General features: G+C 42.4%; 1 protein-coding gene and 1 long non-coding RNA gene across 2 annotated transcripts in view; one reads left to right on the top strand and one right to left on the bottom strand.

The window, feature by feature from the left end:
• The window catches only part of LOC135983898 (general transcription factor II-I repeat domain-containing protein 2A-like), a 984,084-nt gene that overhangs the window by 844,267 nt on the left and 116,181 nt on the right, over positions 1-23,636 (bottom strand). The gene's annotated exons all lie outside the window — the stretch shown is intronic.
• LOC135983906 (uncharacterized) lies at positions 360-21,437 on the top strand. The gene is made up of 4 exons (XR_010601730.1): positions 360-1,022; positions 2,209-2,261; positions 7,796-7,962; positions 20,660-21,437. It is a non-coding gene; the product is annotated as an uncharacterized LOC135983906 (long non-coding RNA).

Below are 23,636 nucleotides of genomic sequence, written 5' to 3'. Positions count from 1 at the left end.
CAATGCCTCTTGGTTAGGGTTACCATATTAAAGGTTTTTAAAAAGAGGACACTCCATGGGGCCCTGGCCCTGCCCCTTCCCGCCCCTGGCCCCGCCACAACTCTGCCCCTTCCCCAAAGTCCCCGCCCCAACTCCGCCCCCTCCCCTGAGCACCCCACATTCCCCCTCCTCCTCCCTCCCAGCCACGCGAAAAAGGCTGCCCGAGCGCTACCGGCTTCACGGTTTGCTGGGCAGCCCCCAGACCTCCAAACCCTGCGCCCCGGGCTGGGCGCTTTCCCAGCACAGCCAGAGCCTGGGAGGGGAAGCGCCCGGCTGGGGGCGTAGGATCTGGGGGCTGCCCGGCAAACCGTGAAGCTGGTAGCGCTGGGGCAGCTCCGCTCTTCAGCTGCACAGCTGAGATGTCTGGGGGGAGCTACAGGCGGATTCTCCCACAACACCTCAGCTCGCAGCCTGCCGGAGCCACTCAGGTAAGCAGGGGACTGGGGCAGGGATGCCGGCATTTTCCCGGACATGTTTGGCTTTTTGGCAATTCCCCCCGGACGGGGATTTGAGCACCAAAAAGCCGGACATGTCCGGGAAAATCCGGACATATGGTAACCCTACTCTTGGTAGGTGAATGTTCCCTAGCTGTCAAGCTCAGCTCATTTTAGAGAAGTTGCTTCCTCCTACTTGGCATGTAAATTTCTCTTCATACAGAAAAAACAAACAAACTTGCATGTAGTGCCTATTGGTTGTCACTCTAATCAACTACATCTAATAATTCTTAAAATCACATTCTTCACTTGAACCAATTACAGACACACCAGGAACAGAAAGGCCATGTGACTGCTAAACTACATTTCCCAGAATACCACAGGCTCTAGGGTCAGGGTTCATTCCTCATTCCCAGATACATAAGCTGCTGCCACTCAGCAATTAGTGTATGGAGAAGACTGGTAGGAAAGGGTAATGTTCCAGCTCACTGGTCAGCCTGAAGCATAGTTCAAACATATGAACATCATCAACAGAAACAACCAAAGAAGGTACTGTTTTGATGATGAAGGCATAGTTTGGTTGCATCCCTCCTCTTTCCCCTGTCCCCACTATATGCTCAGCTTCATAAATGTTTCTTTTTCCTCAGAAATGATCCCTTAAATAATCCCCCCTTTGATACTCAAATAGCCATGGAAATTCTAGGTCTTTAAACACTTTCCCCTGCCCCCCAACACAACCTCTGTCTCAGAGTAGTACTTGCATATTTCACATTCACCTCACAAGAAAAACAAAACTTAAAGTCTGCTGGCCTGCAAATTGGCGGGAGGGGAGAATCATGCACCCCACACACATAGTAGCAGTGCCCTTTGTTTTCTGTCTTAAGTATTTTTATTGTTATTCCATGCAGCAGTAGGGCACCCTAATTATGGCAGGGTTTAAATCCCGATAGATACTCTCTAATTAGAAGCTCCCATGCTTCATAGACTCTTGAAGTCTTTGCCTCAAGATTGGATGTCTTTCTAAAACGTATGCTAACTGGGTGAGGGTCTATGGCTTGTGTTATGCAGGAATTCAGACTAAACAATTATAATGGCCCCTTCTGGCCTTAAAGTTTATGAAACAGTTGTTTAAAGTTGTCTGGAATAATTTCAGTTAACTTTAGAATGAACAACAACTAATTATTAAACACATATAATAGAAGTTTATCAACATTCATGGATGTAATAGGAAATAATTATGAGATACATTCTGCTCCCATTTATACTGCTGTAAAGGTGGGCTTCAGTTGCAGCAGACTTACGACTGTAATACAAAGTAGAATCTGCTTTATACAGTTGTTAACCTAATAAACGTGTTAAAGGGATACTATCAATTTAAAAATCTCATTTAAAAACACTTATTGCCACTTATTAATAATGCTTTAGATAATTGAAACTGAGAGAATTTGAAAACTCTAATGTACTTATCACCATTTATGCTGGTTTATTTTTTCATTTCACTCCTCTTAAGCAATGTAAGTAGACTCATCAGGTTCAAGATCACTTGTACTAGCACAATGCAGTAATATTTGGGTTGTAAACACCAAAAGGGAATGTTTTCATCCAGACAAACTTCTTGACATATAAAAAATATTTCTGAGTCATGTTTGCTCAGTTTTTACTCAGGCAAACTCAGTCAATGAAAGTTTTGCTCAAATAGGGGCTGAGCTAAAATCTGAAAATTTTGCATCTCTAGATTTGTCCCAGATCAAATTTGAGGTTTTAAATACACTGAAGTTGCCATAACTTGTGAGTATTCTATATCTTACTTCTAAATATATAACGTTATCCTTGTGCAATCTTGATTAGTTCAATATGGTTGTCTGGGTGTAACTGAGGACAGAATCTGGTCTGATCACTCATGGTGGTGATTTTGTGTTTGTTTTTTCCCCAAATCCATCATTCTGCTGAAGAGAAATGTCTCTGGCACATCTAAGACATAGTTGAAGACAAGCTAATGGGACTTTTGTGTGCCCTCTACTGGCTCTGAAACGGTTAACTAACACCTCTTATCATGCTGATGAGCATACAACAGAGGGATTAGACCTTAAGCAAGGCTTAGAAAGATTAGATATTTATGGGTAAATGTTAGTAAACATCACTTTCACTGTACACACACAAACCAATGGGAAAAAAATGTTTCCATCAATGATAATTGATAGGCAAAATAAGAAAATGCTGCTTTAGAACTTATTAGAGCTTGCTTTAAGGTTATTTACTTTGTATATTTTGATATGGGATGCTACCAATTTGTGTTTTATTAGTTATAAAGCTTTAACTTTTTCTAATCTTAATGTCTACTGACATTGAATAATTGTCTGACCCCCCCCCCCCCCGCCCATAATTTCCTGTAATTGTGGAAATTTAAATTGATTAAAAAATAAACTGTTATCTGTCAAAATTATATAAAAAGACTGAATTTTGCCAAGCCAGCGTTAAGGCACTCACCCTCCAGCCCCTGAGAAAGTAAACAAAAATGGGTTGTTAATGTCAAGCTCCAGCAGCATTACTGAGTGGAAAAGTCTGTTTGCAAGATAAAAAGAGACAAAATTGCTAGGAAAATAAAATGCATGTTTAGACTTCTAAATGGTTTGATACAGGAGTAGATTAAAGCACACTGACCAGGTAATTTATAGTGCACAGCAGCAGGGTCCACATAGTACACAGCAGGTTAGTGCAGGGTAATATTTACATCCCATCTTGCTGCGAACTTAGTGTCTCTATAGACTAGCTCTGAGAGTATTTCAAATCATGGAGTAAAACTGTTAAAATAGAAAACAAGTAAAGCTCTGAACAGTTTCACGCCTGCTTGAGAAACTTTCTTTAGTTTTGCCAAAAGAACAAATTGGGATCTGATTCTGCAGCCCCCTTACATGAGCAATTCCCATTAAGTCAATAGGAGTCACCCATGTGGAACAGCTGCAGAATCAGACCATAATCCTAAAATAAGTACATTAAGTGGAGCATTCTGAGGGACCTAAAGATAAATAAGGTAAAAGGAAGCTTCTCTTTAGTAGCAGAATAGTTTAGTAAATGTGTAATTGTCTCTAGCATGGGGATGCTCATCTTATGTGTAGGTTAATTAACTCTGCTACTGCAGTTACCATCCATATGGCCCCAGCTCTCCAGACCTTATTATCAGGCCCCCGCCCACAAGCCTTCCCGGCTGCCCCCTTCAAATCACCTGAGCCAGCAGCACAACATGTAGCTGGTCCACCTCTGAACCGCACCTAGGAAACATCCATACGTGCTCATGCGCCACACCCTTCGCTTCCTCACCCTTGTGTCCTGCCCTGACACCCTGTGGTGGGAGCCTCCTACCACCGATGGAGGGAGAGGAGCCCCAGTGGGCCAGTCCATATTCCACCCGGGTCCTACAGCCTGCCGTGGACATTAGTTGGTGGCTCCTTCATGGAGCTATGAGCATGGGTGTGTAAGGGGCATGGTTCATCACCTCTCCCAACACCTGCCCCTTCTGTGTGGAGAGGGAGACTCTGGCACACATCTACATTGAGTGACCAGGTTGCAGCCCCTTTTCCAGCTCCTCCAAAACCTTCTCCTTCTGGCTGCACTTTTCCGCACACCTCCTGATCTATGCACACCCTATCCATGGCCCCACAAAGTCATGAGATCCTTGTTAACCTCCACCTGGAATTGGCCAAGGTGGCAAGCCACCATACCAGGAGAAAGAAGCGGGACATGAAGGTGCTCTGCAACTGTGGAGCCTATTTCTGCTCCTCCCTGTAGTCATGTCTCTGGACGGAGTTCCTCTGGGCCGTGTCCACTGGTTCCCCGGATACCTTCAAGGAGCAGTGGGTGCTGACTGGGATTCTGTGCTCGGTGTCCCTCTCTGGATCCCTGCTTTTGAACCTGTGACCCTCGCTCTTGTCCCTGTTTTTCATTTGTTATCCCCTGTAATGTTTTGATGCTTGGGTCCAGTGGCTCCTCCCCTGAGGCTGGCGGGGGCCTTTAGATGTGGTTGGGCTTGTGCCCACCCCTCCCCAGAGGCTCAATAGGTACTGTCCATATGGCTGCTTGGATGTAACTGAAGGCAGAATTTGGCTCTTGTGTTTCATTGGCGTAGTCTAGATTCTCATATCTGTAAATCCATGAGAAGTCTGACAGATCTTACCTTTCTCCAACTTCAAAGGCTAGGTTCAAATAGCATAGAGAATATATACTTAAGTTATCAAACTTCATGACCTATTTTTTATGCAACATTGGCTTATTGAACTTTTAACTCTGGGACAAATTGCCTGAGCAATATGTGCTGACTGATTGTGGATTATTTTTCCTAAATAAAGTTATGGTTTGTCAACAAATGTAACATCCCGCAACATTCAATGGTTTACATTATATTACAATGTTATATCAAAGAGTACTGTTCATAAACTGAGTTTAAAAAAAAAAAAGGATGTAAATTTATTTCCGAGGACAATGATATTGGCTTAAATGCCTCCTCACTTCTGGAGGGACATGGGTTAATGTGCTGCTTACATCTGTGTAATTGAAACCCAGAAGGCACCAAGCAAGATTTATGGACACAAGGCATTTTCCAAAGTGGTGTTGACAGCTCGGTTCATTGCCAGTTGCTTATTTAAAGGTACAAATGCCCTCTGGCATGAAAGTCTTCTAAAAAGAAAAAGATCCTAATCTTATACAGCATGCAAATGTTTCACTGTAAATATTTCATAGACTTTATTCAACTCGATTTGTGTTTAATGCATTGCATGCCGTGTATTTTGATTGATCCTTTTCTCTCTGTCCTTCAGCAGCAAATGATATGAGTGATGTATTTACAAGCCATCGGCAGTTTCATCTTCCATTTGAGTTGAGGCATTTTGGTGACTCTAAAAACCAGTATTTTGTCACATTAACACCCTGTACTGACCACCTATCAGGCTGCTAGTTATAAATAGAGATCCTCTCTAGAGGTATAGTCTTAAATAGGACAGCCATCTGTGAGAATTACACGGTATGATCCTTGCATGTCTATTACTTGGCAGTTGCCATTGATTTTGCTTTTGAAGAGAAGAGGCAGGAAGTATGCATTTCGTTACTGTGTACAATGTGCTTTGCCAGTTAATATTAAAACTCCCATTAAATGAAGGAAGCAAGTGCACTGCTTTTTGTTGAGCAGAGGGACACATTTAAGCAACCTCAGAGGCATTATTTGAATAGCTGGTGGAGTGGGAGAGGTAGGCAATCGTGACATATACTGATCCAATTCTTTCTTAGCACATGAGCGATATATGCTGCTAATAGTGTCATCTTCATGTTTTAAACTGAAAGTATGTAATTGTTCCAACTTTTCGCTTTTCCTACACCAATTTGTACACATTTGTGTAACCAAGTGGCACAGCAGGTGGTATTCCCCCCAGAAAATCTATTGTGACCAAGCACCTTCTCATGGTTATTTATTGTAACACAGACTACAACAGCTGCACTCAAGTCCCATGTGATATACATGTTGGGCCTCTGCCAGCATGTCAGTCCATCAAGTCCTTTATTTTTATATAGCGCCTTTCATAGTAGCAATCTTGCTCCTCTTCACAAAAGTTATAATTAGACCTTCAAAACCAGTTCAGATAAACAAAAATCCAATTTTACAAATCCCCAAACTGATTCAAATAAGACCGTGAGAGCTCAGGAGACTTGGTTTTGATGTGCCCTTGTCACCATTGCTGTGACACAGCAGAGTAGCTCTGCTTTGGTTAGTGACAATGCTGCTTTTTGTAATGGCTCCATTTTATGGTCCCAGAGTTCATCCCTGGGAATGGAATTAAAGTCACTTAGTTCACAAGGGATGAATATAGTTAATTCCACTTGCAATGTAGCAGTCATGGTTATATTAACTAAAATGGAGTGGGGTTTATCTCTTTGTTCTGTTTAAAACAGTTTACAAGTTTCTGTGTCTACACAGTGGGTTTGCTCAAGTTACAGCAATTAGTGTAATTGCATTGGTGCAACCAGTAGTGTAGATCGGCAAAGCTGCTCTAAACCATGACTGTATACAGCAATGCTAATAACTGAAATCCTCAGTGTAGACAAAGTCTTCATCATGGCTCAGCTAGAAGTATTCCTGTGCAATAAGCAATAAAATTGACTTTAAAGAGGACTATTCCCCAGCCCTATAGATTCACCAGTGAAGTATTCCTTCATCCGTATGTGATTAGAATAAAGCTCTGAGGGTTGGAGCTGAAGGATACGGAAGGATTGAGAAACGGAAGATTCTAGACACAAACAAACATGTTTTTCTAAGGGGACCTGGGTGTATTCTGATTTGGTGTATCACGGTGGTGTATCCTGATTTGGCTTCAGGGAATTAAGGGTTGCTTTTCTGAGATGTATTAGCCAGGAGAGTTTGCTATCTGTACAAGTCCTGATGTTATACCCATAGCCAAGCAAATTTCGTCAGCTGGTGTATAAACTAGACACCGTGCATAGATACAATATTTGAAATAAATGTAAGAGCTTCATGCACAAACATTCCTTGACAAACATTCCTGTAAGTAACATAGGATCCTGCTAATATCTCATCACCCCTAAAGTCTTGGGAACAGGGCACTAGTAATGAACACGAACGAACACACACATACTCACTCTCTGTAGAGGCAAGTCACATTTAGGATAGCAGAGATGACTCTTGGCTCTTCAGGACATACCTGTAGAATCTATGCTGTCCACCTTGTTTTATTTGGGTATAATGTGTCTCAGCTCAGGATCTCAAAACGTTTTACAGACATTAACTAGTTTGCACAAGGTGCTGGTGAGGTGGGTGAATGTTATATGCATTTTTAGAGATTGATGAACTCAAGCACAGTGAGGATGAGTGATTTGTCCAAAGTCAAATAGTAAGTAGCCTAGCTGAGAATAGAATTTTACCTGCTAATTCCCTTCTCTACTCACAAGACTAATCTGTCTCCCTTATGATTCCTACCTGCCTCAGAGGTGTCATGAGGTTTAATTAAGTAATTTGCCCAGTACTTTGAGTCTTCAGAAAAAATGTCCTACAGGAATGAAGACTATTATTGTGATTTAGGAACTTTTTATACTTCAGCATAAATGTGAATCTCAAAGTGAGCTCAGTGAACTGTTTAGATCTGATCCTATACTGTTGAAATATAGGGCAGTTTTGACATTGATTTAGTAGGAATTTTGAGAAGGATTTGAATAAATTGAAGCCTTGTAAATTACAAGTCTAGTTTTACAATCACTTTGAGCTGAAGTGGAGACCCACTGTAAGGAACTGGGGATACAGTAAAATTTTCTGTTTGCTTCAGGTGGCAGAGGTCATTCTGGCTGTCACATTCTGGATGGATCCCAAGTCATGTAAGAGTGTTCCTGGCAAAGCCACAAATGAAGAATTTACAGTAATCCAATCTGGATGTAACAAACAGCATGGGCCCGTAGGAGTTGGGCAGCATTTAATATGTGAAATATTTCACAGGTGATATTAAGCTGTTTAAATAGTAAATATATATTTTTAAACATGTTTGTGAAAAAAGAGACGTGCAAATCTAAAATGAGTTGGAGGTGGCTTGCTGGTGCATAAGTAGGGATGCACTCTCAGAAGCGCCTGAAGAAATTGAGTGTAGTTGGATTAGGGTGTGCTTTCTGTTTAATGCCAAAAATGAAAATGTCAGCTTGACTCTGGTGCTTTGTCAGTGTGCTATAATGAGTTCAAGAAGCAACCCAGCCTCCAGGCTTTGCCAGTTCTCTGTAAAACAACCACCAGGTTTCACTTTGTGGGGGCAAGCAAGGGTGAAAACTGCTCTTCACAGCAAGGACTGTCATTTACTACATGTTTGTGCATCACCGAGCAAAATGGGGTCCCTATTTGGTTGGCCTCCCCGTGCTACCACAATATACATATTCATAAAATATTATATTTTCCTGAACACTTTTGGATCAGATTCATGGAGAATGTTAGCTCTTCTGCTGGCAAACACAGCTCTTTGACTTCAGGAAATACCTTATCATATCTGTAGAACCTTTCAATGCCTCAGCATTGCATAATTCTTTAAAATTGTATAGATGTGTGAGAGAGAGTGGCAGAGAAGCAGGCAACTGGTGAACAATGGTAATGGGGGAGGAAAGAGAAGGGAAAATTTATCCAAGAGGAGTTTGCACACTGCTGTTACAAAAAGCACCCTGGGGTCTTTAAAGTTCACAGAGAGCAGATAGAACCTTGGACTTTAAGGTCTCATCTGTAGGATTCCACATAGGGTAAATTGCAGAGAACTCTGTCCAGCCACCTGAGAAGGATGAAGGCTGAATCAACCCTCTGATGATCTGAACCAGTGGTTTCAGGAGTCTCAGTATTTTATTTCTGATGCTCAGCCCAGTAAGCCCAGCAAGATATTTCTTTAGTGGACATAAATTTTTCTTTAAAGAGAAATTTTGCCAGTGTTGGCATTTTACAGTGGAACATCTATCAAAATTACCAGTTAGTTACATTGAAATCTGTTGCAAAGTTGAGGGAACATATTGTGTGTTGCCTTCAATAAGAAATTATGGATAGAGCTCTTGTATCTGCAGAACAATTTGGAAAGCGCAATCGAGTGTGAAAAGGATCAGTCAAGAGCTAACTCTAACTGTGGGCAGGTTGTCTCCTTAGATCGAAAACTTCAGACTTGTGTCTTAATGAATCCTTTGAACAGGCAGCAGCTTTTACATACAAACAAGTAAAAGGATATATATACAAAACCAGCCCCTATTGGAGCTTACCTCAGTGCTGTACCAATAAACCAGTTGTGAATAATATTCACCCAAATTAACAGAGAGCGAGTCCTCACAAAACTATTGTATGAGCCAGGCCAATGTGTACTGCCTGAAAGGCCTGCATAGCTTTGAGAGTCTATCCCAAGTGTCAGTAGAGTCAATGTTCCATTCCTTGTGAGTTGCTGAGTGCTCTCACATTCGCAGGCCTTCCGTTAGAATCCTGCTGGGAGTCAGATTCTCAGCTGGTCACAGTATCCAGCCTAAAGTGCTCTGTTGGATTTAAGAGCAATACTGCACCTTCTCTTTATCTAAGTCAGCCTTGACTGCACTATGAAAAAATATTTAAACATGATTAGGAATCATATTTGTGGCCAGACTGTGCTGGGGGGGGGAGGGATAACTCAGTGGTTTGAGCATTGGCCTGCTAATCCCAGGGTTGTGAGTTCAATCCTTGTAGGGGCCATTTAGGGATGAGGGGCAAAATCAGTACTTGGTCCTGCTAGTGAAGGCAGGGGGCTGGACTCAATGACCTTTCAAGGCCCCTTCCAGTTCTAGGAGATAGGATATCTCCATTATTTTTTTTTTTATTATTTTATTTTATAACTTGGTGTAATTTTGCCTCCTTTGAGCAGCAGAAGAAATTAACCCATGTTATAACTGTGTTGGAGAACCATGTTTCAGCATGTAAGCATGTAGCAGTGTTTAAAATATGATTATAACATATCTTTGTCCATCTACTCAGGCAAGAAAATCCACATTAATTATAACACTGTTTGGCCACAGCTATGTTTAAACATGGTTATTTTTGAAATGCAGACAGAGCCTAAGCTTGTCTAACGATTATTAATAATAATAATTAATACTAAAGCAGGTTTTGTTCAGTAAGTAGGCCCATGTCCTCCTCAATTCCATGGCCACAAAATCTCACCCTTGTTGCAAAAGTGTGCTCGAAAATCTAACCCTTCATTTACAAATAAACAATCCAACTCCCCAGACTGTGAAAAATAACCTTGAGAACATGACCCAAAACTGCTACAGAATTTTTAGTCTGCCACACTGAAGTACTATTGAAACAGAGTATGTGGGGATTATATAGTTCTGAAGAGATCCAGAGTGAAGCTTCTCAGCAAAATTACAGCAATTCAGATGATTTTCATATCCACCATTTGTTTTCCTCCAACAAATATTCTAAAAGAGAGAAAATTACTAAAAGAATCTCCATTGGCAAAGACCTTTACTCAAGTTCAAGTGTCACTAAACCAGCTGGAAGGAAGGTTCTCTTATGCCTGTTACATGCCTACAAAAGCCAAGCAGGCTGGATAGAATGATAGTCAATCTAAATCAGTTTGACTAACAGCGGTCTTGTTTAGACATCTGCTCCCTACAGTAACCAAAGGTAACTGATCTCTTTGTACGTGTTCATGTCTAGACAGGCCTGCAGGTCCCAATGACCTCAACTAAAATTATCCTATTTGGAGAGGAGTTTCTTGTGAATCTATTTTGAATCTTATATTCCCTTCAAATAAAAATGAAAAACCAGAGTAGCAGCTGACTTGCAGACCTTTTTTTCTTGAATGTTTTCATGCTCATGGTTTCCTTCAAAGTCTGGTGATAAGAAAATGGTCATTTGTCTATGGGAGTGAAAGGAGTCTGTACTGTAGGTTCAGCTTCTTTCAAACTACCACTAACTTCAATATGTAGGGCCGATCCAAAATCAGTGGAAAGACCCTTGTTGACTTCAGTGGGTGTTGGATGAGGCCCTTTAGGAGGCAGCGTAGTGTGGTGGACAGGGCACTCTAGTGGGAGTTGGAGAGCTGGGTTCTATTCCTGGGCTCTGTCATCAGCTCCCGGTGGACTCCTGTGTAAACCACTTCATCTTTGTATGCCTCAGTTTCCCCATCTAAAATGGGGTAATGATACTTACCCACCTTTTTAAAGCACCTTGAGATCTTGTATGAAAAGCAGTGTGACCTAGTGGACAGAGCATTGGCTTGGGTTTTAATTCCATCTTTAATTACTGGGTGACCTTGGGCAAGTCACTTTGCCTCTGCATACCTGAGTTTCCCCATCTGTAAGAAGGGGATTGCGATATCTACTTGATTTGTATAGCTCTGTGGATGAAAATCGCTGTATAAGACTTATGCATTTATATAAGTGCCTATTATATAGGTTTGTATTATATTTTAGGTAGTAATTCAAAAAGTTAAAATCCAGGTTTGTTCAAATGTTAGATAAATAAATAACTTTGGGCCCAAACCAAGTGCAGTAGAACCTCAGAGTTACAAATACCTTGGACTGGAGGTTGTTCATTAACTCTGAACAAAACGTTATGGTGTTTGTTTCAAAAGATTATAACTGAACATTGACTTACTGCAGCTTTGAAACTTTACTATGCAGAAGAAAAATGCTGCTTTCCCCTTGTTTTTTTTTAGTAGTTTACATTTCATAACTCTGAGGTTCTACTGTATGAGATGTTTCAGCTTAAAAGAAAAAATATTTCCAGTGGGTGCTGAATGTCTGAAAGGAGGATTTTAGACTTGTGTGCCCTTCTCAACCTGGAGCCAGAGTCTCTGAAGCTTTGGCTACTTCTGCCTCAAGATAGATTTGCCTCAGTGGATGAAATGTGCTGTTGCCCCCAGCCCTTCTGCCTGTCTGTTTCTGGTGGGGCGGGAAGGGCAGCTTTAGTTTTAGGCCTGAGCTCTATAGAAGCCCCACTCTTGGCGCTGCTGAAAGGGATGCACTGAATCAGCACATCCCTCAGCTACTTTGACCACTTGCCCTTCCTGGCAACTCTGCTCATTCTTTGGGCTTCCCTGACCAGGGGCGGCTCCAGGCACCAGCGCCCCAAGCTCATGCCTGGGACGGCAAGCCGCGGGGGCGGCCTGCCGATCGCTGTGAGAGTAGCAGTCAGGCCGCCCTCAGTGGCCACCAGTGCTGCAGTTTCGGCGGCAATTCAGCGGTGGGGACGCCAAAGGCGTGGCACCAGCGGACCACCCTTAGGCATGCCGCCGAATCCGCGTGACCAGCAGACCGCGTCGCCGAAAGCTGCCTGACTGCTGTGCTTGGGGCGGCAAAAACATAGAGCCGCCCCTGTCCCTGGCTATCTGTCTGCCTAAATGTATTCTGCTCGCTAGACACTATAATGATGAGCGTGTTTGTCTAGATTATAGAGCACATTCTTCACTGAAATATCTGAATGTGGTGTAAGTATGATTGGACAGAAGCCACAACCTCCCCTCTTCTGGGGAGCTCTGTTTCCTGCAATTGCAATTTCTTCCCCTGCTGAACTTCCTGTCTTGGGTCTTTGTGTCTAGGTTTACATTGAAGAAAGATAGAGTAAACTTGGGCTGAATCGGTCCTTTTAGCTGTAGCATTGCTCCCAGCAACAGTCTAATAGACTCAACTGATAACAATACTTTGCACTCAAGTAGCTCCGTAAACCCAAGAATGACAAAGGGCTTTATAAACATGAATGAACCCCCACAACAGTCCATGAGATGATGGGTTCCAGACAGGGAAGTTGAGATATAGAGAGAGATTAAATTATGTAGTCAAGAACTCAAAGCCAGTTAGCGTCAAGTCCACAAAACCCAACTCCTGCCCTGTGCTCTAGCCTCAAATTGGGAAACTGAGGTGCAGGGTGATTAAGTGATAGAGCCATGGTCAGACAGGAATTTTGTGGCCCACTAATTTCTGCAGAGTTCTTTATCATTTATGCATTCTGTAGTTTCATGTCTGGGACTTGGAACTGATATTTTTTAAATGCTTAGAAGTCCTTGAATGCTAATGTAGCTGCACAGCGTTTCTCAAATGCGGCCACCGGGGGATTTTCTTGTGGCCACAGCCTCCTGGGCAGTTATTGGGGGGGCAAAGCAGCTGCCCCTCCGTGTTGCTTCTGGATGTGCCACCTTGGTGTTGGTTGCTGGGGCTGCCAGCAGGGGTTGGGCCCTGTCCCCCTCTGGAGATACCTTGCACAACCCTGGAGGAGCAGGCAATCTGTGAGTTCCCCATCCAGGGGTGGTGGGGCTCGGGCTTCAGCCCTGGGATGGCAGGGTGGTAGGCTCCGGTCATGGGGCTTCAGGCTTCAGGCTCTGGCCCTATCCCGTGGCTGCAAGGCCCCATCTCCTGGGTTCAGGCTACAGCCCCAGGGCTTCAAGCTCCTTCCTGGGGCCCCATCCCTCAGGCTTCAGGCTCTGGCTCCCCGCTGCCTCCCCCATCGCTCATCACCACCCCGGCCCCTGTTGCCTATCCATCCACCTCCCCATCGAGGGCTTAATTTGTCCCCAGGCTTGCCGGGGCTGAGTAATTCTGCTGTGAAAAGTGTTAATATCCCTTTTCACAGCAGAGACTTGTTAGCTACCTGGGAGGCTATGAAAAGTGATAGTAACAAACGTACAAAAATCATTTTTCACAGCAGCAGACTTACAAGCTAGCAATAAATAAATGACAAGGATTTTGACATGTGTATTTATTTGAAAATTTTTCCTAAAATACTTAGAATGGCCACCAGCAAGAGTTGGTGGCCATACTCTGAGGCCACCAAAAAATTTGTCTTGATGCTCGAGATACAAAAGGAGCTCTTAAAGACGATAAAGTCATTGCAGAGAAACTAAATGGATTCTTTGCTTCAGTCTTCACGGCTGAGGATGTTAGGGAGATTCCCAAACCTGAGCCGGCTTTAGTAGGTGACAAATCTGAGGAACTGTCACAGATTGAAGTGTCACTAGAGGTGGTTTTGGAATTAATTGATAAACTTAACAGTAACAAGTCACCGGGACCAGATGGCACTCACCCAAGAGTTCTGAAAGAACTCAAATGTGAAGTTGTGGAACTGTTAACTAAGGTTTGTAACCTGTCCTTTAAATCGGCTTCTGTACCCAATGACTGGAAGTTAGCTAATGTAACGCCAATATTTAAAAAGGGCTCTAGAGGTGATCCCGGCAATTACAGACCGGTAAGTCTAACGTTGGTACCGGGAAAATTTGTCGAAACAATAGTTAAGAATAAAATTGTCAGACACATAGAAAAACATAAACTGTTGAGCAATAGTCAATATGGTTTCTGTAAAGGGAAATCGTGTCTTACTAATCTATTAGAGTTCTTTGAAGGGGTCAACAAACATGTGGACAAGGGGGATCCAGTGGACATAGTGTACTTAGATTTCCAGAAAGCCTTTGACAAGGTCCCTCACCAAAGGCTCTTATGTAAACTAAGTTGTCAAGGGATAAAAGGAAAGGTCCTTTCATGGACTGAGAACCGGTTAAAAGACCGGGAACAAAGAGTAGGAATTAATGGTAAATTCTCAGAATGGAGAGGGGTAACTAGTGGTGTTCCCCAAGGGTCAGTGCTCGGACCAATCCTATTCAACTTATTTATAAATGATCTGGAGAAAGGGGTAAACAGTGAGGTGGCAAAGTTTGCAGATGATACTAAACTGCTCAAGATAGTTAAGACCAAAGCAGACTGTGATGAACTTCAAAAAAATCTCACAAAACTAAGTGACTGGGCAACAAAATGGCAAATTACATTTATCCACATTAAATTTCAAGTAATGCACATTGGAAAAAATAACCCCAACCATACATACAATATGATGGGGGCTAATTTAGCTACAAGAAGTCAGGAAAAAGATCTTGGAGTCATCATGGATAGTTCTCTGAAGATGTCCGCGCAGTGTGCAGAGGCGGTCAAAAAAGCAAACAGGATGTTAGGGATCATTAAAAAGGGGATAGAGAATAAGACGGGGAATATATTATTGCCCTTATATAAATCGATGGTACGCCCACATCTTGAATACTGCATACAGATGTGGTCTCCTCATCTAAAAAAAGATATACCGGCACTAGAAAAGGTTCAGAAAAGGGCAACTAAAATGATTAAGGGTTTGGAACGGGTCATATAAGGAGAGATTAAAGAGGCTAGGACTCTTCAGCTTGGAAAAGAGGAGACTAAGGGGGGATATGATAGAGGTATATAAAATCATGAGTGATGTGGAGAAAGTGGATAAGGAAAAGTTATTTACTTATTCCCATAATACAAGAACTAGGGGTCACCAAATGAAATTAATAGGCAGCAGGTTTAAAACAAATACAAGGAAGTCCTTCTTCATGCAGCGCACAGTCAACTTGTGGAACTCCTTACCTGAGGAGGTTGTGAAGGCTAGGACTATAACAGCGTTTAAAAGAGAACTGGATAAATTCATGGTGGTTAAGTCCATTAATGGCTATTACCCAGGATGGGTAAGGAATGGTGTCCCTAGTCTATGTTTGTCAGAGGATGGAGATGGATGGCAGGAGAGAGCTCACTTGATCATTGCCTGTTGGTCCACTCCCTCTGGGGCACTTGGCATTGGCCACTGTCGGTAGACGGGATACTGGGCTAGATGGACCTTTGGTCTATCCCGGTACAGTTGTTCTTATGTTCTTATGAGAACCCCTGACTTAGGAGTCAGCATGTGCGTTATGTAAAATTTATAATACAACTGAAGAAAAACCCAAACTCTCCCCATGCCCTACGATCCCTTATACTTTCTATTGGTAAAGGTTTTGGTTAAATATCTGCTTCAGGGTTCTCAATATATATACCTCTACCCCAATATAACGCGACCCGATATAACACAAATTTTTACTCCAGGAGGGCGGGGCTGCGCATTCCAGCGGATCAAAGCAAGTTCGATATAACGCGGTTTCACCTATAACACGGTAAGATTTTTTGGCTCCCGAGGACAGCGTTATATCGGGGTAGAGGTGTATGTCCCCAAAGGAAATAAATACTAAAGACTCAAGTGTTGTTTTGTGAAAGTTTAAACACTCAAACTGTCAAACATGAGAATTCCGGAGGTTTCATTATTTCCTTTAATGACTTGGGTAAAAAACTGAAATGCTGTCCTCCACTATCACTGAGCACGCAAGGCTCTGTTGGGTTTTTGTTCTTAATAGTTTAGTGAACAATTACTCAATGTAACAAAGGAGTTGGTGTTATTTTTTAGCAAAGTTAATTATTAAAAAGATATATACTCCCAATTTTGAAACGTCCTCCAAAAGTGCAGGTTTGACAAATGTTGCCCATGTCCTCGTTGTTTGCAAAGAGAATTCTGCCCAGACAAGTTGAGCAAATGCATTTCTAATGATAAATTCTGAGCTCTCTCATGTTGGTTTGCACCCACAAAGGCAAATTTTGTGTGCACAAATGAAACACTTTCTGGAGCAACTTTGAAGGTCATTTTGAAAATTTGGCTTGATTTATTCAATAATTTTAAAGAAGGTGGGTAGAGAAACTACTTTTGAGACAGCAGGTGACCATCTGCAGCTGGTTGCTATGGAGGATGTGAAAGAAAATTGCAAACTGTCCCAGGCTCTGCTTAAAGACTAGTCTGCTGAGTGAAAATCCTGAACCCCCTGTCTCCCACGTGCGAAATTCTTGCAGGCTGCCTAGATAAGTTGCTGGGATGGCCCATCACCTAAATTTAAAGATAAGATTTATACTACTACAACTGGGGATACCACATGATATCTGAGGCCAGAGGGGGTGTGGGGGAAGGAATTGTCTTTCTTGGCAACACTTTTGTCTGACTGGCATGAAGCCACCTCCTTTTTCTTGCCACTGGGATATATATATATATTAGAGTGGAAGAAACACAGACAGGTTTTCAGCTATCAGTTGTGCTCTGAGCAGAGTTATAGGGTGACCAGATGGGACAGTCCCAATTTTGGGTTTTTTTTTGTCTTATATAGGTGCCTATTACCCCCCACCTCCTGTCCTGAATTTTCACACTTGCTGTCTGGTCACCCTACAGAGTTATGATAAGGCAGCTAGGTTTTCCCATCCTGCTGTCCAGTGAACTGGGAAAAAATCAATATCAAAAATCTAGCATATATAAACATTTGTCAAACCTATTATTGATTTCACATCTGTGGTTTGTGTACTGTATTGCTCTGAGCTTCCAAAAAACTTCACATGCATTCAGAGCTGTGTAAGGTGATGAGACATGATTAGGAGTAGGGAGAAGGAGAATTTTCTGTCTTGTTTGGTGAATTAGATGGTGACTGTTGTTTTGTCTTTTAAAATAATATAATGAACTCTGGCTATAACGGTCTGTTCTTGTATGTGATCCCTGTTGCATTATAAAACTTTGTGGTGTCTGGATGGTTGGACCAGTCCCATATAAGTCACTCCTCTATAGCAAGCAATCCAGAGCTCCCAAGACCACATTCATAAAAAAAACCCCACAAAATTCTAAACTAATTTTTAAATGAAATGGAAGTTTTCATTACATTTAGAAAAAAATAGAATTTGGGGGGGTTCCCTTCCTTTCTCTCACTTTTTAATTCCCCCTGCCCCTTTATTTTATTTTATTAACTTTTTCTCATTTGAAAAAGAGGAAATAAAAGTTAAAACAAAAGATTTAAAAAAGAATTGAGTGACACCTTTTTTGTTTGTTTGTTGGCCATTTCAAACAAAACATCTTTTTAAAAAGAAATTGTTGAAATATCTTCAAAAAATGAAAAATTGTAATGATATTGAAATTTTTCCATGAACATTTTTGCTGTCATTAAAACTCCATTTTTCAGCAAAGAAAAAAAATTATATTCAGCTGGCTCTAGTCAGACGAGCAAGGAATGCTGAAGGAGAAGACAACTAGCAGCTGGAATATATAGCCCAGCTCATTCCAGGATTTTAGAGGCTAATGAAAGGAGGATGACAGGTACATAGCTGGAGAGGCCAATAAGATTGAGGGAAAACTTATTCATTTCCCCCCCCACACACCCCAACATAGGGATACAAAGGCATGCTGCAGATACTTAGGCTTGGTCTACACTAACCCCCCAAATCGAACTAAGGTACGCAACTTCGGCTACGTGAATAACGTAGCTGAAGTTCGAAGTACCTTAGTTCGATCTTACCTCGGTCCACACGCGGCAGGCAGGCTCCCCCGTCGACTCCGCGGTACTCCTCTCGCCGAGCTGAGAGGAGTACCGCGAGCACTAAGTCGACGGCGAGCACTTCCGGGTTCGACTTATCGCGTCCAGACAAGACGCGATAAGTCGAACCCAGAAGTTCGATTGCCAGCCGCCGAACTAGCGGCTGGGTATAGACGTACCCTCTGACACATGTGGCAGATACTTAGAAGTCAGATCTGGTAGAGAGCAGGTAAATAAAGGAGTGTAAAGAAGCCAGAGAACTGAATGAGGAATGACTGGAGATGGCAAGGGATGGAGTTGAGGGGTTAGAGGCAGACAGGAAAAGGGCGAACTTCGAGTCTTGCATTAGTCCCATCTAGTACTTTGTCCAGACTATATTTAAATAGCACTCAATATTTGTGGCTCATGGAAGAGCTGCTCCATCTCAGCTGTAAAATCAGCAAAGACAACATATATTTCATAAAAATTATAAACACATGTAAATCTGTGGGTTCCAAATACAATTCGTACATTTAAAATATCAGGTGTATTTGTTTCTGATGTGGAGTGGGGCTCTACAATACACACCATTTCTAGAAGGAAAATAAGGATTTCCCTTTTTATTGACCATATATGGGTATGTCTACACTGCAATTAGACACCCAAGGCTGGCCTGTGCCAGCTGACTCAGGCTTGCAGGACTCGGGCTAAGGGGCTGTTTAGCTGTGGTGTAGATGTTTGGGCTCGAGCTGCAGCCTGTGCTCTCGGACCCTCCCACCTCACAGGGTCCTGCCAGAACCCAGGCTCCTGCCTGAGCCCAAACATTTGTGTGTGTAGGGAGCTGGAGAAAATGTATTTGGAAAGCAAGGGATGGTGGGCAGGCTTGATAGGTAGGTTGAGTGAGGGCAGCACTCAGATTAGCAATGCCATGGTCAGTGGGGATTACTTTCAAGGGATGAAAGCTATTGACTTCTCTTTTTTTTCTTGGTAGTTTAGATCAAAAAGGCTAATCTGGTTTCCCTTAGGAAAAGGGTAAATCTAGAGATTTTTAAGCAAACCATTTCTTTGGTTTTAATTCCATTTTTTCTCTATTCTTAATAACTCTTGTTTTTGTTTTCTGGGTTATTTTACACAGCCTGCCCTCAGAGAAGGAAAACGCTCTAACCTCTAACAGGAGGTGTAGAAGGGTAAAGAGTTTCTGAAACATACACCTCCCATGCAGTCTTAGTCAAGGAGCTTGCGTGACGGTGTCCAGTCCCAAGGAGTTACGTTACAATCAGGATGCAGTGGGTGAGCTCAAGGAAAGAAGCCAAAAGACTAAGGAGGAGACAAAAGTTGATGGTGATGTTGGCTGTGCAAACATTAGCCTTAAGGCCATGTCCATATTTCAGAAATTACTAAATATGGATTTCCCTTAATGTAGGTGGGACCTAACTAATGCTTATAATACCCCCTGGAAGGGAAGTTAGTAAGTATTATCCCCATTTCCCCAGATGGGGAAACTGAGGAAGAGAGGTGAAGAAGCTTGCCCAAGACCACAGAGCAAATCAGTAGCAGAGACAGGATTATAATTCAGGAGTTCCCAGTTCCATGCATTCATTCCTCTAGACCATGGTCTCGCTTAATTTTGCAAGGGTGGAATTTGCGTGATATTTAAAGAGCAGTGTATCATTTTTCCATGGAGTTCAGACTAGAAAGGCACAGACAGCAGTTGATAGCTATACATTGGCATGAAGAGGGTGATATCATACCCAGAGGAATCTGAGCCCTGAAGCCCTGTGTCCCCCATTTGGAATTCTCTGTACATGAAATAGCTGATGAACAAAGGAGTAAAATTAAGGGTTAGAATACAAACTTGCATGTTGAAGGGTTTGCCTACTGTGCTTGTGGAAATGATTATAATGACTTTCCTACAAAGATCTCAATGCACTTTACAAAGGTGGGTAAGCATTAGATGAGAAGACGATTTGATGAGACATTACTTTTTAAAATCCAAAACAATTGGGTAAACCAAAACAATGCCAGGAGGTCCTTTTTCTCAAACCCCAATCTGCCTTCAGGTAAACTGGAGCTTGGAGTGAAAAGGGCCTTTAGCTACCTGTGGAGGTGTGTGTTCATTGTTTTTGCAGCTAAATCCTCCAGAATGTATATAAATTAAATTAATGGAGATATCCTATCTCCTAGAACGGACCTTGAAAGGTCATTGAGTCTAGCCCCCTGCCTTCACTAGCAGGACCAAGTACCAATTTTGCCCCAGAACCCTAAGTGGCCCCCTCAAGGATTGAATTCACAACCCTGGGTTTAGCAGGCCAATGCTCAAACCACTGAGCTATCCCTTCCCCTGGAGCAGGCCAGGATATTGTACAAAGTGAACTCAGTGCCCTTCTTATTTTTTTCCAGGAGGTGAGGAGGTTGTGTGCGCAATTGTGGAAAAACAGTAATATTTAGCAAGAAAAGCAAAAGCTTTGTGATATCCTGCACTTTGTAATATCCTGCACTGAATAATGATGCACTTATTTTTAGAAAGACTTGAGGATCAGATGCAGCGAAGTGCAGCTATGCAGCCGTCCCAGGGAGGAAACATGAGGAAGACTGATAACTTGTCATTCTGTTACATGTGCCACAAGACTGAGAAGTTTTATTGAGGAAATCTTGCAAAACCTAGTATTGTTTTGCCTTGGTATTTAATGTAAGTGTTCATGCTGGTAGCCTCTCTGTTTGCTTCCTTATAAATGCTATTTTCACCAGTCTTTTTCTAAGCCTCTTGTTTTAATCAATGTAGATTTGATTTAATCTTGATTGCTCGTATGACAGTCGGGACCAAATGAACCCTTGAATCAATCAGTGGATCCCATTGACTTTAATAGCATCTTGGCATTTGAGGGAAGAATTTTGGCCACTGAATGCAGATAAGCAGAATGGCAGAGGTGAGGAAGATGGATGTGGGCTGTACAGAACCCAGTAAGAGAAGCTGATTGGTCTGAACAACCACCTTTCACTGACTGCAATACAGTATATTGGTTCCATCACCTAGACACTTATTGGTTCGTATTTGTGTTAGGTATGGAAGTGGTTTTCAAGTGAAAATAATGGTAAGATGAAGGGGACTGTGACCGCTTTTACACACTCAGTAGCAGCAGTGTTTTACACTCCAGGGGATGTTTGTGATAGTCCCAGCTGTCCTGGGGTTCTGTGATTTGAGAGAAGAAATACTGAATTGGGAACAGCTTCCACACTTGTTGAATAATGTTACAAGAGCTTTAAATTAGCAGCCCAGCAGTGAGAGGGGGCAGAAGTTTGATAGGATGCAGTACACAAGCAGTCAGAGGGATGATGAATTCAGAGGAGTGAAAACTCAGACAGGTGGCCGAGCTTTGTGGTTCACCCTTTGTGTTTACCCTCGGCTTTTACTTGAATTTGGTACCTGGGCATGCTTCTTCAAGAGGCCGCTGTGTATTCCCATGCCTGGGATAGAAAAAACTCCCACTCTTGTGGCCATGAATTTGGTAGACCCCTAAATATAAATGCTGCGTGTGAGACCTGATGAAAGGGTAAAAGTTTAGTGAATGCATCTGTGATGGATTGCCCCCCACTGGGTGCCACCTGATATACTGGGGTCCCACTGAGCCCACCCATTCCACCAGCCTGGGCTCCCTCACTCTGCCCTGTTATGCGAGGCCCTCAAGCCTACTCCAGCACACACACACAGGTAGGGAAACACCCAGCTGCAGAAAGATTCACAGACACTGTGATCTGCTCTGTGTGGGAAGACTCAGCTTGGGGATTGCTCAGCAGTCAAGTGCGCACCTCCTTTGGAATGCAAACCCAAAATCATATTGTCTTGCACTGCATAGAAATCTAGACAGCGTAAGCTCATGAAATTCACCCCCTCCCTCAATGTGGAGGAAGCTATGCACAGCTTTTTGCTACCCCCCCAGTTATGAATTACACAAACTGGTTTTAGGATAAACAAAAAACAAGTTTATTGACTACAAAAGGTAGATTTTAAGTGATCATAAGGGACAGCAAACAGATCAAAGCAGATTACTGAGCAAATAAAACAAAACATGCATTATACTTATTATACTAAGCTTATTGTACTAAATTAACTGGTTAAAACAAATTCTCACCCTAAATGTTGTTTTGTGCAGGTTGCAGAGTTTCTTGAAGCTAAACTGTACTGCTTGCAGCTTAAATCTCTAGGTATTCCTTTCACAGGCTGACCTTTCTCGCCTGCGTTCAACCCCTATCTCTCCTCCCTCCCCACTCCAGCTTAGTTCCTTTATTTCTTCAGGTGTTTTCAGTAGTCGTCTTCCTTGGGCGGGGAGGCAGTTGAGAAGAACCTAGATTAATTGACTCCCCAGCCTTAAATAGGATTTGCATATGGTGGGAATCCTTTGTTTCCCAGTTTGACCCCCACTCCCTCCTAATGGAAAAATACCAGCAGTCCAAGATGGTGTCCAGTACCAGGTGACATGATCACATGACCCTGCAGTGTCAAAGCAGCATCCCAGGAAATGTCTTAGGAAGGAGTATTTTCAAAGTCCTATTGTTCTCCCTAATGGCCCATTCCAGGCTGATTGCATACTGTCTGGCGGGCGTTCCCCAGGTGCAAACACAGTTGTAATTGTTACATAGTCAATATTCCTAACTTCAAATAAAGAAATGATATATGCATACAAATTGGATAATCACATTCAGCAAATCATAATCTTTCCAATGATACCTCACATGACCCAACTTGCATAAAACAGTTCTTAGTTACGCCATAAGCATATCTCTATGAAGAATATGGCGCATAGCATCACAGCATGGGTTTTATTTAGCACAAAAATTAAATCATGAGCAGTGAAAGTTTTCAGGCTGAGCATTTCTTCTCCTGTGACAGTCTTAAGAGTCTTTGATGGCTATATTGTGAAGAGAACTATATCTCTGTATAAAAATATCTATAAGCTTCACACGTATTAGGGTTTATTACTTCATTTTGACATCCTTCCTGAAAGGTCTGTCATGTGACTACCTTAAGTTCTTCATGCTTCTTCAGTGGTGTTAATGCTGTTAATTTTGAACTCTTTGATCCTAGTCATACGACAAAACCTGGACACTGTACAATGCTTTATGGCTATGGTACATCTGATTCAGTATTAACATATCACGTGAGATTAAACTGGGCTTAAATAAATTAAAATAGCTTTCCAATTATACAGTACCAATGTACTCTCCAGGAAAAGATGTCTTTCTCATCAAGAAATCTTTTCTTCTCTCTCTTTAAGAACAGCTTTTTCCAAGGGCAATATTCTCTTTTTTTAATATATGGAGAGGGAGCTCAGCACCTGTTCTAGGCTTGATTCATCTCTGCTGCCACAAGGAGCCAGTTGTGCCCCAGTAAGTATTCACCCCCAGAGGAGGGCGGTGGCTATTTTCAATGCTGAACTAGGGAAGATTTTCAAGGTGTCTGTCGCTCCATAGGAATCCTGTCTGCAGAGGCTGCCTGAGGGAT

Source organism: Chrysemys picta, chromosome 5 (genome assembly GCF_011386835.1).
Source record: "Chrysemys picta bellii isolate R12L10 chromosome 5, ASM1138683v2, whole genome shotgun sequence".
NCBI classification, from domain to species: domain Eukaryota; kingdom Metazoa; phylum Chordata; order Testudines; family Emydidae; genus Chrysemys; species Chrysemys picta.
This window is presented reverse-complemented; position numbering and strand designations above follow the sequence as displayed.